Source organism: Dendrobates tinctorius, unplaced genomic scaffold (assembly GCF_039654945.1).
Source record: "Dendrobates tinctorius isolate UK_male_01 unplaced genomic scaffold, ASM3965494v1 ptg000008l, whole genome shotgun sequence".
In the NCBI taxonomy this organism is placed as follows: Eukaryota; Metazoa; Chordata; class Amphibia; order Anura; family Dendrobatidae; genus Dendrobates; species Dendrobates tinctorius.
Genome location: NW_027361676.1, coordinates 48,468,164 through 48,482,667, shown reverse-complemented (window position 1 = coordinate 48,482,667; position 14,504 = coordinate 48,468,164). Strand labels below are relative to the sequence as shown.

At 30.6% G+C, this 14,504-nt stretch overlaps 16 non-coding genes across 16 annotated transcripts; all 16 read left to right on the top strand.

Moving 5' to 3' along the window:
- The first annotated feature begins 482 nt into the window (after positions 1 to 482).
- On the top strand, positions 483 to 554 carry TRNAC-GCA (transfer RNA cysteine (anticodon GCA)). Its single transcript has one exon. It is a non-coding gene; the product is annotated as a tRNA-Cys (tRNA).
- An 850-nt stretch (positions 555 to 1,404) lies between these two features.
- Positions 1,405 to 1,476, top strand: TRNAC-GCA (transfer RNA cysteine (anticodon GCA)). The gene has a single exon. It is a non-coding gene; the product is annotated as a tRNA-Cys (tRNA).
- An 861-nt stretch (positions 1,477 to 2,337) lies between these two features.
- Positions 2,338 to 2,409, top strand: TRNAC-GCA (transfer RNA cysteine (anticodon GCA)). Its single transcript has one exon. It is a non-coding gene; the product is annotated as a tRNA-Cys (tRNA).
- An 851-nt stretch (positions 2,410 to 3,260) lies between these two features.
- TRNAC-GCA (transfer RNA cysteine (anticodon GCA)) lies at positions 3,261 to 3,332 on the top strand. Its single transcript has one exon. It is a non-coding gene; the product is annotated as a tRNA-Cys (tRNA).
- An 859-nt stretch (positions 3,333 to 4,191) lies between these two features.
- On the top strand, positions 4,192 to 4,263 carry TRNAC-GCA (transfer RNA cysteine (anticodon GCA)). Its single transcript has one exon. It is a non-coding gene; the product is annotated as a tRNA-Cys (tRNA).
- An 854-nt stretch (positions 4,264 to 5,117) lies between these two features.
- Positions 5,118 to 5,189, top strand: TRNAC-GCA (transfer RNA cysteine (anticodon GCA)). Its single transcript has one exon. It is a non-coding gene; the product is annotated as a tRNA-Cys (tRNA).
- An 866-nt stretch (positions 5,190 to 6,055) lies between these two features.
- TRNAC-GCA (transfer RNA cysteine (anticodon GCA)) lies at positions 6,056 to 6,127 on the top strand. Its single transcript has one exon. It is a non-coding gene; the product is annotated as a tRNA-Cys (tRNA).
- An 851-nt stretch (positions 6,128 to 6,978) lies between these two features.
- TRNAC-GCA (transfer RNA cysteine (anticodon GCA)) lies at positions 6,979 to 7,050 on the top strand. Its single transcript has one exon. It is a non-coding gene; the product is annotated as a tRNA-Cys (tRNA).
- Positions 7,051 to 7,900: 850 nt separating this feature from the next.
- On the top strand, positions 7,901 to 7,972 carry TRNAC-GCA (transfer RNA cysteine (anticodon GCA)). The gene has a single exon. It is a non-coding gene; the product is annotated as a tRNA-Cys (tRNA).
- An 858-nt stretch (positions 7,973 to 8,830) lies between these two features.
- TRNAC-GCA (transfer RNA cysteine (anticodon GCA)) lies at positions 8,831 to 8,902 on the top strand. The gene has a single exon. It is a non-coding gene; the product is annotated as a tRNA-Cys (tRNA).
- Positions 8,903 to 9,740: 838 nt separating this feature from the next.
- On the top strand, positions 9,741 to 9,812 carry TRNAC-GCA (transfer RNA cysteine (anticodon GCA)). Its single transcript has one exon. It is a non-coding gene; the product is annotated as a tRNA-Cys (tRNA).
- An 848-nt stretch (positions 9,813 to 10,660) lies between these two features.
- TRNAC-GCA (transfer RNA cysteine (anticodon GCA)) lies at positions 10,661 to 10,732 on the top strand. Its single transcript has one exon. It is a non-coding gene; the product is annotated as a tRNA-Cys (tRNA).
- Positions 10,733 to 11,595: 863 nt separating this feature from the next.
- On the top strand, positions 11,596 to 11,667 carry TRNAC-GCA (transfer RNA cysteine (anticodon GCA)). Its single transcript has one exon. It is a non-coding gene; the product is annotated as a tRNA-Cys (tRNA).
- An 850-nt stretch (positions 11,668 to 12,517) lies between these two features.
- TRNAC-GCA (transfer RNA cysteine (anticodon GCA)) lies at positions 12,518 to 12,589 on the top strand. Its single transcript has one exon. It is a non-coding gene; the product is annotated as a tRNA-Cys (tRNA).
- An 862-nt stretch (positions 12,590 to 13,451) lies between these two features.
- Positions 13,452 to 13,523, top strand: TRNAC-GCA (transfer RNA cysteine (anticodon GCA)). Its single transcript has one exon. It is a non-coding gene; the product is annotated as a tRNA-Cys (tRNA).
- An 851-nt stretch (positions 13,524 to 14,374) lies between these two features.
- On the top strand, positions 14,375 to 14,446 carry TRNAC-GCA (transfer RNA cysteine (anticodon GCA)). Its single transcript has one exon. It is a non-coding gene; the product is annotated as a tRNA-Cys (tRNA).
- Positions 14,447 to 14,504: the final 58 nt, after the last annotated feature.

Here is a 14,504-nt window from a genome sequence, read left to right as displayed (position 1 = left end):
GTCTTTTAATATTGGGGGTATATCTCAGTGGTAGACAGTTAGACTGCAGATCAAGAGATCTTTGGTTTAACTCCAAGTGCCCCCTGAAGATGCGTTTACAATGGATTAATAATACTGTACATGATTTCTTACCTACATATTTATGCAAGCTTTTGAACCATGTGAAGTTGAATTCATGTTTTTGTGCTTTCTTAAAGCACATTGGTAGACTCTAAAACTAAGATTTGACTGGTAAAATAAAAATTCCTGAGAGTTCCTCTGTACTTTTTGCTAAAGTTAATTATTTTGAACAAAGAAAAATGCATATCAAAGTAAAAAAACACAACCATATATAAACTGAAGAAAATTTCAGTTTTCATGTTAAAAAAGAAGAGTTTACATTTTTCAAATATAGGTGGCATAGCTTAGTGGTAGAGCATTTGAACATTTTTCAGATTGCATGTTGAAAAAAAAAAATTGAGCGTTTGCGTTTTTCGAATATAGGGGGTATAGCTCAGTGGTAGAGCATTTGACTGCAGATCAAGAGGTCCTTGGTTCAACTCCAAGTGCCCCCTGAAGGTACATTTTCAACAGATTAAAAATACATGCTTCGCTACCTATATATTTATACTAGATTTAGAACCGTATGAAGTTGAATTCATGTTTTCTTTATATGAATACTAGTTAAGAAATGCAGCAAAAAGTTTGAGAAATTTTGCCTGTAAAGAAATCTACAAAAGATATATAAAGCACATTGGAAGACTATAAAACTGAGAATTTACTTGTGATATAAAAATTACTCAGTGTTTCTCTGTACTTGTTGTATTAGTTTGTTACTTTTAACAAATAAAAATGTATATCAATGTAAAAAAGGCACAACAACATAAAACTGTGCAAATAGACTTCCGGTTTTATGAGGGAAAAAAAAAAAAAAAGAGTTTAGGTCTTTTAATATTAGGGGGTATATCTCAGTGGTAGACAGTTAGACTGCAGATCAAGAGATCTTTGGTTTAACTCAAAGTGCCCCCTGAAGGTGCGTTTACAATGGATTAATAATACTGTACATGATTTCTTACCTACATATTTATGCAAGCTTTTGAACCTTGTGAAGTTGAATTCATGTTTTTGTGCTTTCTTAAAGCACATTGGTAGACTCTAAAACTAAGATTTGACTGGTAAAATAAAAATTCCTGAGAGTTCCTCTGTACTTTTTGCTAAAGTTAATTATTTTTAACAAAGAAAAATGCATATCAAAGTAAAAAAACACAACCATATATAAACTGAAGAAAATTTCAGGTTTCATGTTAAAAAAGAAGAGTTTACATTTTTCAAATATAGGTGGCATAGCTTAGTGGTAGAGCATTTGAACATTTTTCAGATTGCATGTTGAAAAAAAAAATTGAGCGTTTGCATTTTTCAAATATAGGGGGTATAGCTCAGTGGTAGAGCATTTGACTGCAGATCAAGAGGTCCTTGGTTCAACTCCGAGTGCCCCCTGAAGGTACATTTTCAACAGATTAAAAATACATGCTTCGCTACCTATGTATTTATACTAGATTTAGAACCGTATGAAGTTGAATTCATGTTTTCTTTATATGAATACTAGTTAAGAAATGCAGCAAAAAGTTTGAGAAATTTTGCCTGTAAAGAAATCTACAAAAGATATATAAAGCACATTGGAAGACTATAAAACTGAGAATTTACTTGTGATATAAAAATTAATGAGTGTTTCTCTGTACTTGTTGTATTAGTTTGTTATTTTTAACAAATAAAAATGTATATCAATGTAAAAAAGGCACAACAACATAAAACTGTGCAAATAGATTTCAGGTTTTATGAGGGAAAAAAAAAAAAAAAAAAAAAAAAAAAGAGTTTAGGTCTTTTAATATTGGGGGTATATCTCAGTGGTAGACAGTTAGACTGCAGATCAAGAGATCTTTGGTTTAACTCCAAGTGCCCCCTGAAGATGCGTTTACAATGGATTAATAATACTGTACATGATTTCTTACCTACATATTTATGCAAGCTTTTGAACCTTGTGAAGTTGAATTCATGTTTTTGTGCTTTCTTAAAGCACATTGGTAGACTCTAAAACTAAGATTTGACTGGTAAAATAAAAATTCCTGAGAGTTCCTCTGTACTTTTTGCTAAAGTTAATTATTTTTAACAAAGAAAAATGCATATCAAAGTAAAAAAACACAACCATATATAAACTGAAGAAAATTTCAGGTTTCATGTTAAAAAAGAAGAGTTTACATTTTTCAAATATAGGTGGCATAGCTTAGTGGTAGAGCATTTGAACATTTTTCAGATTGCATGTTGAAAAAAAAAATTGAGCGTTTGCATTTTTCAAATATAGGGGGTATAGCTCAGTGGTAGAGCATTTGACTGCAGATCAAGAGGTCCTTGGTTCAACTCCGAGTGCCCCCTGAAGGTACATTTTCAACAGATTAAATATACATGCTTCGCTACCTATATATTTATACTAGATTTAGAACCGTATGAAGTTGAATTCATGTTTTCTTTATATGAATACTAGTTAAGAAATGCAACAAAAACTTTGAGAAATTTTGCCTGAAAAGAAATCTACAAAAGATATATAAAGCACATTGGAAGACTATAAAACTGAGAATTTACTTGTGATATAAAAATTAATGAGTGTTTCTCTGTACTTGTTGTATTAGTTTGTTATTTTTAACAAATAAAAATGTATATCAATGTAAAAAAGGCACAACAACGTAAAACTGTGCAAATAGATTTCAGGTTTTATGAGGGAAAAAAAAAAAAAAAAGAGTTTAGGCCTTTTAATATTAGGGGGTATATCTCAGTGGTAGACAGTTAGACTGCAGATCAAGAGATCTTTGGTTTAACTCAAAGTGCCCCCTGAAGGTGCGTTTACAATGGATTAATAATACTGTACATGATTTCTTACCTACATATTTATGCAAGCTTTTGAACCTTGTGAAGTTGAATTCATGTTTTTGTGCTTTCTTAAAGCACATTGGTAGACTCTAAAACTAAGATTTGATTGGTAAAATAAAAATTCCTGAGAGTTCCTCTGTACTTTTTGCTAAAGTTAATTATTTTGAACAAAGAAAAATGCATATCAAAGTAAAAAAACACAACCATATATAAACTGAAGAAAATTTCAGGTTTCATGTTAAAAAAGAAGAGTTTACATTTTTCAAATATAGGTGGCATAGCTTAGTGGTAGAGCATTTGAACATTTTTCAGATTGCATGTTGAAAAAAAAAATTGAGCGTTTGCATTTTTCAAATATAGGGGGTATAGCTCAGTGGTAGAGCATTTGACTGCAGATCAAGAGGTCCTTGGTTCAACTCCGAGTGCCCCCTGAAGGTACATTTTCAACAGATTAAAAATACATGCTTCGCTACCTATATATTTATACTAGATTTAGAACCGTATGAAGTTGAATTCATGTTTTCTTTATATGAATACTAGTTAAGAAATGCAGCAAAAAGTTTGAGAAATTTTGCCTGTAAAGAAATCTACAAAAGATATATAAAGCACATTGGAAGACTATAAAACTGAGAATTTACTTGTGATATAAAAATTAATGAGTGTTTCTCTGTACTTGTTGTATTAGTTTGTTATTTTTAACAAATAAAAATGTATATCAATGTAAAAAAGGCACAACAACATAAAACTGTGCAAATAGATTTCAGGTTTTATGAGGGAAAAAAAAAAAAAAAAAAAAAAAAGAGTTTAGGTCTTTTAATATTGGGGGTATATCTCAGTGGTAGACAGTTAGACTGCAGATCAAGAGATCTTTGGTTTAACTCCAAGTGCCCCCTGAAGATGTGTTTACAATGGATTAATAATACTGTACATGATTTCTTACCTACATATTTATGCAAGCTTTTGAACCATGTGAAGTTGAATTCATGTTTTTGTGCTTTCTTAAAGCACATTGGTAGACTCTAAAACTAAGATTTGACTGGCAAAATAAAAATTCCTGAGAGTTCCTCTGTACTTTTTGCTAAAGTTAATTATTTTGAACAAAGAAAAATGCATATCAAAGTAAAAAAACACAACCATATATAAACTGAAGAAAATTTCAGGTTTCATGTTAAAAAAGAAGAGTTTACATTTTTCAAATATAGGTGGCATAGCTTAGTGGTAGAGCATTTGAACATTTTTCAGATTGCATGTTGAAAAAAAAAAATTGAGCGTTTGCATTTTTCAAATATAGGGGGTATAGCTCAGTGGTAGAGCATTTGACTGCAGGTCAAGAGATCCTTGGTTCAACTCCAAGTGACCCCTGAAGGTACATTTTCAACAGATTAAAAATACATGCTTCGCTACCTATATATTAATACTAGATTTAGAACCGTATGAAGTTGAATTCATGTTTTCTTTATATGAATACTAGTTAAGAAATGCAGCAAAAAGTTTGAGAAATTTTGCCTGTAAAGAAATCTACAAAAGATATATAAAGCACATTGGAAGACTATAAAACTGAGAATTTACTTGTGATATAAAAATTACTCAGTGTTTCTCTGTACTTGTTGTATTAGTTTGTTACTTTTAACAAATAAAAATGTATATCAATGTAAAAAAGGCACAACAACATAAAACTGTGCAAATAGATTTCAGGTTTTATGAGGGAAAAAAAAAAAAAAAAAAAGAGTTTAGGTCTTTTAATATTAGGGGGTATATCTCAGTGGTAGACAGTTAGACTGCAGATCAAGAGATCTTTGGTTTAACTCAAAGTGCCCCCTGAAGGTGCGTTTACAATGGATTAATAATACTGTACATGATTTCTTACCTACATATTTATGCAAGCTTTTGAACCTTGTGAAGTTGAATTCATGTTTTTGTGCTTTCTTAAAGCACATTGGTAGACTCTAAAACTAAGATTTGATTGTTAAAATAAAAATTCCTGAGAGTTCCTCTGTACTTTTTGCTAAAGTTAATTATTTTGAACAAAGAAAAATGCATATCAAAGTAAAAAAACACAACCATTTATAAACTGAAGAAAATTTCAGGTTTCATGTTAAAAAAGAAGAGTTTACATTTTTCAAATATAGGTGGCATAGCTTAGTGGTAGAGCATTTGAACATTTTTCAGATTGCATGTTGAAAAAAAAAATTGAGCGTTTGCATTTTTCAAATATAGGAGGTATAGCTCAGTGGTAGAGCATTTGACTGCAGATCAAGAGGTCCTTGGTTCAACTCCGAGTGCCCCCTGAAGGTACATTTTCAACAGATTAAAAATACATGCTTCGCTACCTATATCTTTATACTAGATTTAGAACCGTATGAAGTTGAATTCATGTTTTCTTTATATGAATACTAGTTAAGAAATGCAGCAAAAAGTTTGAGAAATTTTGCCTGTAAAGAAATCTACAAAAGATATATAAAGCACATTGGAAGACTATAAAACTGAGAATTTACTTGTGATATAAAAATTAATGAGTGTTTCTCTGTACTTGTTGTATTAGTTTGTTATTTTTAACAAATAAAAATGTATATCAATGTAAAAAAGGCACAACAACATAAAACTGTGCAAATAGATTTCAGGTTTTATGAGGGAAAAAAAAAAAAAGAAAAAAAAAAAAAAAAAGAGTTTAGGTCTTTTAATATTGGGGGTATATCTCAGTGGTAGACAGTTAGACTGCAGATCAAGAGATCTTTGGTTTAACTCCAACTGCCCCCTGAAGATGCGTTTACAATGGATTAATAATACTGTACATGATTTCTTACCTACATATTTATGCAAGCTTTTGAACCATGTGAAGTTGAATTCATGTTTTTGTGCTTTCTTAAAGCACATTGGTAGACTCTAAAACTAAGATTTGACTGGTAAAATAAAAATTCCTGAGAGTTCCTCTGTACTTTTTGCTAAAGTTAATTATTTTGAACAAAGAAAAATGCATATCAAAGTAAAAAAACACAACCATATATAAACTGAAGAAAATTTCAGGTTTCATGTTAAAAAAGAAGAGTTTACATTTTTCAAATATAGGTGGCATAGCTTAGTGGTAGAGCATTTGAACATTTTTCAGATTGCATGTTGAAAAAAAAAAATTGAGCGTTTGCATTTTTCGAATATAGGGGGTATAGCTCAGTGGTAGAGCATTTGACTGCAGATCAAGAGGTCCTTGGTTCAACTCTAAGTGCCCCCTGAAGGTACATTTTCAACAGATTAAAAATACATGCTTCGCTACCTATATATTTATACTAGATTTAGAACCGTATGAAGTTGAATTCATGTTTTCTTTATATGAATATTAGTTAAGAAATGCAGCAAAAAGTTTGAGAAATTTTGCCTGTAAAGAAATCTACAAAAGATATATAAAGCACATTGGAAGACTATAAAACTGAGAATTTACTTGTGATATAAAAATTACTGAGTGTTTCTCTGTACTTGTTGTATTAGTTTGTTACTTTTAACAAATAAAAATGTATATCAATGTAAAAAAGGCACAACAACATAAAACTGTGCAAATAGATTTCAGGTTTTATGAGGGAAAAAAAAAAAAAAAGGAGTTTAGGCCTTTTAATATTAGGGGTATATCTCAGTGGTAGACAGTTAGACTGCACATCAAGAGATCTTTGGTTTAACTCCAAGTGCCCCCTGAAGGTGCGTTTACAATGGATTAATAATACTGTACATGATTTCTTACCTACATATTTATGCAAGCTTTTGAACCATGTGAAGTTGAATTCATGTTTTTGTGCTTTCTTAAAGCACATTGGTAGACTCTAAAACTAAGATTTGACTGGTAAAATAAAAATTACTGAGAGTTCCTCTGTACTTTTTGCTAAAGTTAATTATTTTTAACAAAGAAAAATGCATATCAAAGTAAAAAAACACAACCATATATAAACTGAAGAAAATTTCAGGTTTCATGTTAAAAAAGAAGAGTTTACATTTTTCAAATATAGGTGGCATAGCTTAGTGGTAGAGCATTTGAACATTTTTCAGATTGCATGTTGAAAAAAAAAAATTGAGCGTTTGCGTTTTTCGAATATAGGGGGTATAGCTCAGTGGTAGAGCATTTGACTGCAGATCAAGAGGTCCTTGGTTCAACTCCAAGTGCCCCCTGAAGGTACATTTTCAACAGATTAAAAATACATGCTTCGCTACCTATATATTTATACTAGATTTAGAACCGTATGAAGTTGAATTCATGTTTTCTTTATATGAATACTAGTTAAGAAATGCAGCAAAAAGTTTGAGAAATTTTGCCTGTAAAGAAATCTACAAAAGATATATAAAGCACATTGGAAGACTATAAAACTGAGAATTTACTTGTGATATAAAAATTACTGAGTGTTTCTCTGTACTTGTTGTATTAGTTTGTTACTTTTAACAAATAAAAATGTATATCAATGTAAAAAAGGCACAACAACATAAAACTGTGCAAATAGATTTCAGGTTTTATGAGGGAAAAAAAAAAAAAAGGAGTTTAGGCCTTTTAATATTAGGGGTATATCTCAGTGGTAGACAGTTAGACTGCACATCAAGAGATCTTTGGTTTAACTCCAAGTGCCCCCTGAAGGTGCGTTTACAATGGATTAATAATACTGTACATGATTTCTTACCTACATATTTATGCAAGCTTTTGAACCATGTGAAGTTGAATTCATGTTTTTGTGCTTTCTTAAAGCACATTGGTAGACTCTAAAACTAAGATTTGACTGGTAAAATAAAAATTACTGAGAGTTCCTCTGTACTTTTTGCTAAAGTTAATTATTTTGAACAAAGAAAAATGCATATCAAAGTAAAAAAACACAACCATATATAAACTGAAGAAAATTTCAGGTTTCATGTTAAAAAAGAAGAGTTTACATTTTTCAAATATAGGTGGCATAGCTTAGTGGTAGAGCATTTGAACATTTTTCAGATTGCATGTTGAAAAAAAAAAATTGAGCGTTTGCATTTTTCGAATATAGGGGGTATAGCTCAGTGGTAGAGCATTTGACTGCAGATCAAGAGGTCCTTGGTTCAACTCCGAGTGCCCCCTGAAGGTACATTTTCAACAGATTAAAAATACATGCTTCGCTACCTATATATTTATACTAGATTTAGAACCGTATGAAGTTGAATTCATGTTTTCTTTATATGAATACTAGTTAAGAAATGCAGCAAAAAGTTTGAGAAATTTTGCCTGTAAAGAAATCTACAAAAGATATATAAAGCACATTGGAAGACTATAAAACTGAGAATTTACTTGTGATATAAAAATTACTGAGTGTTTCTCTGTACTTGTTGTATTAGTTTGTTATTTTTAACAAATAAAAATGTATATCAATGTAAAAAAGGCACAACAACATAAAACTGTGCAAATAGATTTCAGGTTTTATGAGGGAAAAAAAAAAAAAAAAAAAAAAAAGAGTTTAGGTCTTTTAATATTGGGGGTATATCTCAGTGGTAGACAGTTAGACTGCAGATCAAGAGATCTTTGGTTTAACTCAAAGTGCCCCCTGAAGGTGCGTTTACAATGGATTAATAATACTGTACATGATTTCTTACCTACATATTTATGCAAGCTTTTGAACCTTGTGAAGTTGAATTCATGTTTTTGTGCTTTCTTAAAGCACATTGGTAGACTCTAAAACTAAGATTTGATTGGTAAAATAAAAATTCCTGAGAGTTCCTCTGTACTTTTTGCTAAAGTTAATTATTTTGAACAAAGAAAAATGCATATCAAAGTAAAAAAACACAACCATATATAAACTGAAGAAAATTTCAGGTTTCATGTTAAAAAAGAAGAGTTTACATTTTTCAAATATAGGTGGCATAGCTTAGTGGTAGAGCATTTGAACATTTTTCAGATTGCATGTTAAAAAAAAAAAGTGAGCGTTTGCATTTTTCAAATATAGGGGGTATAGCTCAGTGGTAGAGCATGTGACTGCAGATCAAGAGGTCCTTGGTTCAACTCCGAGTGTCCCCTGAAGGTACATTTTCAACAGATTAAAAATACATGCTTCGCTACCTATACATTTATACTAGATTTAGAACCGTATGAAGTTGAATTAATGTTTTCTTTATATGAATACTAGTAAAGAAATGCAGCAAAAATTTTGAGAAATTTTGCCTGAAAAGAAATCTACAAAAGATATATAAAGCACATTGAAAGACTATAAAATTGAGAATTTACTTGTCATATAAAAATTACTGAGTGTTTCTCTGTACTTGTTGTATTAGTTTGTTATTTTTAACAAATAAAAATGTATATCAATGTAAAAAAAGGCACAACAACATAAAAATGCAAATAGATTTCATGTTTTATGAGAAAAAAAAAAAAAGAGTTTAGGTCTTTTAATATTAGGGGGTATATCTCAGTGGTAGACTGCAGATCAAGAGATCTTTGGTTTAACTCCAAGTGCCCCATGAAGATGCGTTTACAATGGATTAATAAAACTGTACATGATTTCTTACCTACATATTTATGCAAGCTTTTGAACCATGTGAAGTTGAATTCATATTTTTGTGCTTTCTTAAAGCACATTGGTAGACTCTAAAACTAAGATTTGACTGGTAAAATAAAAATTCCTGAGAGTTCCTCTATACTTTTTGCTAAAGTTAATTATTTTGAACAAAGAAAAATGCATATCAAAGTAAAAAAACACAACCATATATAAACTGAAGAAAATTTCAGGTTTCATGTTAAAAAAGAAGAGTTTACATTTTTCAAATATAGGTGGCATAGCTTAGTGGTAGAGCATTTGAACATTTTTCAGATTGCATGTTGAAAAAAAAAAATTGAGCGTTTGCATTCTTCGAATATAGGGGGTATAGCTCAGTGGTAGAGCATTTGACTGCAGATCAAGAGGTCCTTGGTTCAACTCCGAGTGCCCCCTGAAGGTACATTTTCAACACATTAAAAATACATGCTTCGCTACCTATATATTTATACTAGATTTAGAACCGTATGAAGTTCAATTCATGTTTTCTTTATATGAATACTAGTTAAGAAATGCAGCAAAAAGTTTGAGAAATTTTGCCTGTAAAGAAATCTACAAAAGATATATAAAGCACATTGGAAGACTATAAAACTGAGAATTTACTTGTGATATAAAAATTACTGAGTGTTTCTCTGTACTTGTTGCATTAGTTTGTTACTTTTAACAAATAAAAATGTATATCAATGTAAAAAAGGCACAACAACATAAAACTGTGCAAATAGATTTCAGGTTTTATGAGGGAAAAAAAAAAAAAAGAGTTTAGGTCTTTTAATATTGGGGGTATATCTCAGTGGTAGACAGTTAGACTGCAGATCAAGAGATCTTTGGTTTAACTCCAAGTGCCCCCTGAAGGTGCGTTTACAATGGATTAATAATACTGTACATGATTTCTTACCTACATATTTATGCAAGCTTTTGAACCTTGTGAAGTTGAATTCATGTTTTTGTGCTTTCTTAAAGCACATTGGTAGACTCTAAAACTAAGATTTGATTGGTAAAATAAAAATTCCTGAGAGTTCCTCTGTACTTTTTGCTAAAGTTAATTATTTTGAACAAAGAAAAATGCATATCAAAGTAAAAAAACACAACCATATATAAACTGAAGAAAATTTCAGGTTTCATGTTAAAAAAGAAGAGTTTACATTTTTCAAATATAGGTGGCATAGCTTAGTGGTAGAGCATTTGAACATTTTTCAGATTGCATGTTGAAAAAAAAAATTGAGCGTTTGCATTTTTCAAATATAGGAGGTATAGCTCAGTGGTAGAGCATTTGACTGCAGATCAAGAGATCCTTGGTTCAACTCCGAGTGCCCCCTGAAGGTACATTTTCAACAGATTAAAAATACATGCTTCGCTACCTATATCTTTATACTAGATTTAGAACCGTATGAAGTTGAATTCATGTTTTCTTTATATGAATACTAGTTAAGAAATGCAGCAAAAAGTTTGAGAAATTTTGCCTGTAAAGAAATCTACAAAAGATATATAAAGCACATTGGAAGACTATAAAACTGAGAATTTACTTGTGATATAAAAATTAATGAGTGTTTCTCTGTACTTGTTGTATTAGTTTGTTATTTTTAACAAATAAAAATGTATATCAATGTAAAAAAGGCACAACAACATAAAACTGTGCAAATAGATTTCAGGTTTTATGAGGGAGAAAAAAAAAAAAAAAAAAAAAAAAAAGAGTTTAGGTCTTTTAATATTGGGGGTATATCTCAGTGGTAGACAGTTAGACTGCAGATCAAGAGATCTTTGGTTTAACTCCAAGTGCCCCCTGAAGATGCGTTTACAATGGATTAATAATACTGTACATGATTTCTTACCTACATATTTATGCAAGCTTTTGAACCATGTGAAGTTGAATTCATGTTTTTGTGCTTTCTTAAAGCACATTGGTAGACTCTAAAACTAAGATTTGACTGGTAAAATAAAAATTCCTGAGAGTTCCTCTGTACTTTTTGCTAAAGTTAATTATTTTGAACAAAGAAAAATGCATATCAAAGTAAAAAAACACAACCATATATAAACTGAAGAAAATTTCAGGTTTCATGTTAAAAAAGAAGAGTTTACATTTTTCAAATATAGGTGGCATAGCTTAGTGGTAGAGCATTTGAACATTTTTCAGATTGCATGTTGAAAAAAAAAAATTGAGCGTTTGCGTTTTTCGAATATAGGGGGTATAGCTCAGTGGTAGAGCATTTGACTGCAGATCAAGAGGTCCTTGGTTCAACTCCAAGTGCCCCCTGAAGGTACATATTCAACAGATTAAAAATACATGCTTCGCTACCTATATATTTATACTAGATTTAGAACCGTATGAAGTTGAATTCATGTTTTCTTTATATGAATACTAGTTAAGAAATGCAGCAAAAAGTTTGAGAAATTTTGCCTGTAAAGAAATCTACAAAAGATATATAAAGCACATTGGAAGACTATAAAACTGAGAATTTACTTGTGATATAAAAATTACTCAGTGTTTCTCTGTACTTGTTGTATTAGTTTGTTACTTTTAACAAATAAAAATGTATATCAATGTAAAAAAGGCACAACAACATAAAACTGTGCAAATAGACTTCCGGTTTTATGAGGGAAAAAAAAAAAAAAAGAGTTTAGGTCTTTTAATATTAGGGGGTATATCTCAGTGGTAGACAGTTAGACTGCAGATCAAGAGATCTTTGGTTTAACTCAAAGTGCCCCCTGAAGGTGCGTTTACAATGGATTAATAATACTGTACATGATTTCTTACCTACATATTTATGCAAGCTTTTGAACCATGTGAAGTTGAATTCATGTTTTTGTGCTTTCTTAAAGCACATTGGTAGACTCTAAAACTAAGATTTGACTGGTAAAATAAAAATTCCTGAGAGTTCCTCTGTACTTTTTGCTAAAGTTAATTATTTTTAACAAAGAAAAATGCATATCAAAGTAAAAAAACACAACCATATATAAACTGAAGAAAATTTCAGGTTTCATGTTAAAAAAGAAGAGTTTACATTTTTCAAATATAGGTGGCATAGCTTAGTGGTAGAGCATTTGAACATTTTTCAGATTGCATGTTGAAAAAAAAAATTGAGCGTTTGCATTTTTCAAATATAGGGGGTATAGCTCAGTGGTAGAGCATTTGACTGCAGATCAAGAGGTCCTTGGTTCAACTCCGAGTGCCCCCTGAAGGTACATTTTCAACAGATTAAAAATACATGCTTCGCTACCTATATATTTATACTAGATTTAGAACCGTATGAAGTTGAATTCATGTTTTCTTTATATGAATACTAGTTAAGAAATGCAGCAAAAAGTTTGAGAAATTTTGCCTGTAAAGAAATCTACAAAAGATATATAAAGCACATTGGAAGACTATAAAACTGAGAATTTACTTGTGATATAAAAATTAATGAGTGTTTCTCTGTACTTGTTGTATTAGTTTGTTATTTTTAACAAATAAAAATGTATATCAATGTAAAAAAGGCACAACAACATAAAACTGTGCAAATAGATTTCAGGTTTTATGAGGGAAAAAAAAAAAAAAAAAAAAAAAAAAAAGAGTTTAGGTCTTTTAATATTGGGGGTATATCTCAGTGGTAGACAGTTAGACTGCAGATCAAGAGATCTTTGGTTTAACTCCAAGTGCCCCCTGAAGATGCGTTTACAATGGATTAATAATACTGTACATGATTTCTTACCTACATATTTATGCAAGCTTTTGAACCATGTGAAGTTGAATTCATGTTTTTGTGCTTTCTTAAAGCACATTGGTAGACTCTAAAACTAAGATTTGACTGGTAAAATAAAAATTCCTGAGAGTTCCTCTGTACTTTTTGCTAAAGTTAATTATTTTTAACAAAGAAAAATGCATATCAAAGTAAAAAAACACAACCATATATAAACTGAAGAAAATTTCAGGTTTCATGTTAAAAAAGAAGAGTTTACATTTTTCAAATATAGGTGGCATAGCTTAGTGGTAGAGCATTTGAACATTTTTCAGATTGCATGTTGAAAAAAAAAATTGAGCGTTTGCATTTTTCAAATATAGGGGGTATAGCTCAGTGGTAGAGCATTTGACTGCAGATCAAGAGGTCCTTGGTTCAACTCCGAGTGCCCCCTGAAGGTACATTTTCAACAGATTAAAAATACATGCTTCGCTACCTATATATTTATACTAGATTTAGAACCGTATGAAGTTGAATTCATGTTTTCTTTATATGAATACTAGTTAAGAAATGCAGCAAAAACTTTGAGAAATTTTGCCTGAAAAGAAATCTACAAAAGATATATAAAGCACATTGGAAGACTATAAAACTGAGAATTTACTTGTGATATAAAAATTAATGAGTGTTTCTCTGTACTTGTTGTATTAGTTTGTTATTTTTAACAAATAAAAATGTATATCAATGTAAAAAAGGCACAACAACATAAAACTGTGCAAATAGATTTCAGGTTTTATGAGGGAAAAAAAAAAAAAAAAGAGTTTAGGCCTTTTAATATTAGGGGGTATATCTCAGTGGTAGACAGTTAGACTGCAGATCAAGAGATCTTTGGTTTAACTCCAAGTGCCCCCTGAAGGTGCGTTTACAATGGATTAATAATACTGTACATGATTTCTTACCTACATATTTATGCAAGCTTTTGAACCATGTGAAGTTGAATTCATGTTTTTGTGCTTTCTTAAAGCACATTGGTAGACTCTAAAACTAAGATTTGATTGGTAAAATAAAAATTCCTGAGAGTTCCTCTGTACTTTTTGCTAAAGTTAATTATTTTGAACAAAGAAAAATGCATATCAAAGTAAAAAAACACAACCATATATAAACTGAAGAAAATTTCAGGTTTCATGTTAAAAAAGAAGAGTTTACATTTTTCAAATATAGGTGGCATAGCTTAGTGGTAGAGCATTTGAACATTTTTCAGATTGCATGTTGAAAAAAAAAATTGAGCGTTTGCATTTTTCAAATATAGGGGGTATAGCTCAGTGGTAGAGCATTTGACTGCAGATCAAGAGGTCCTTGGTTCAACTCCGAGTGCCCCCTGAAGGTACATTTTCAACAGATTAAAAATACATGCTTCGCTACCTATATATTTATACTA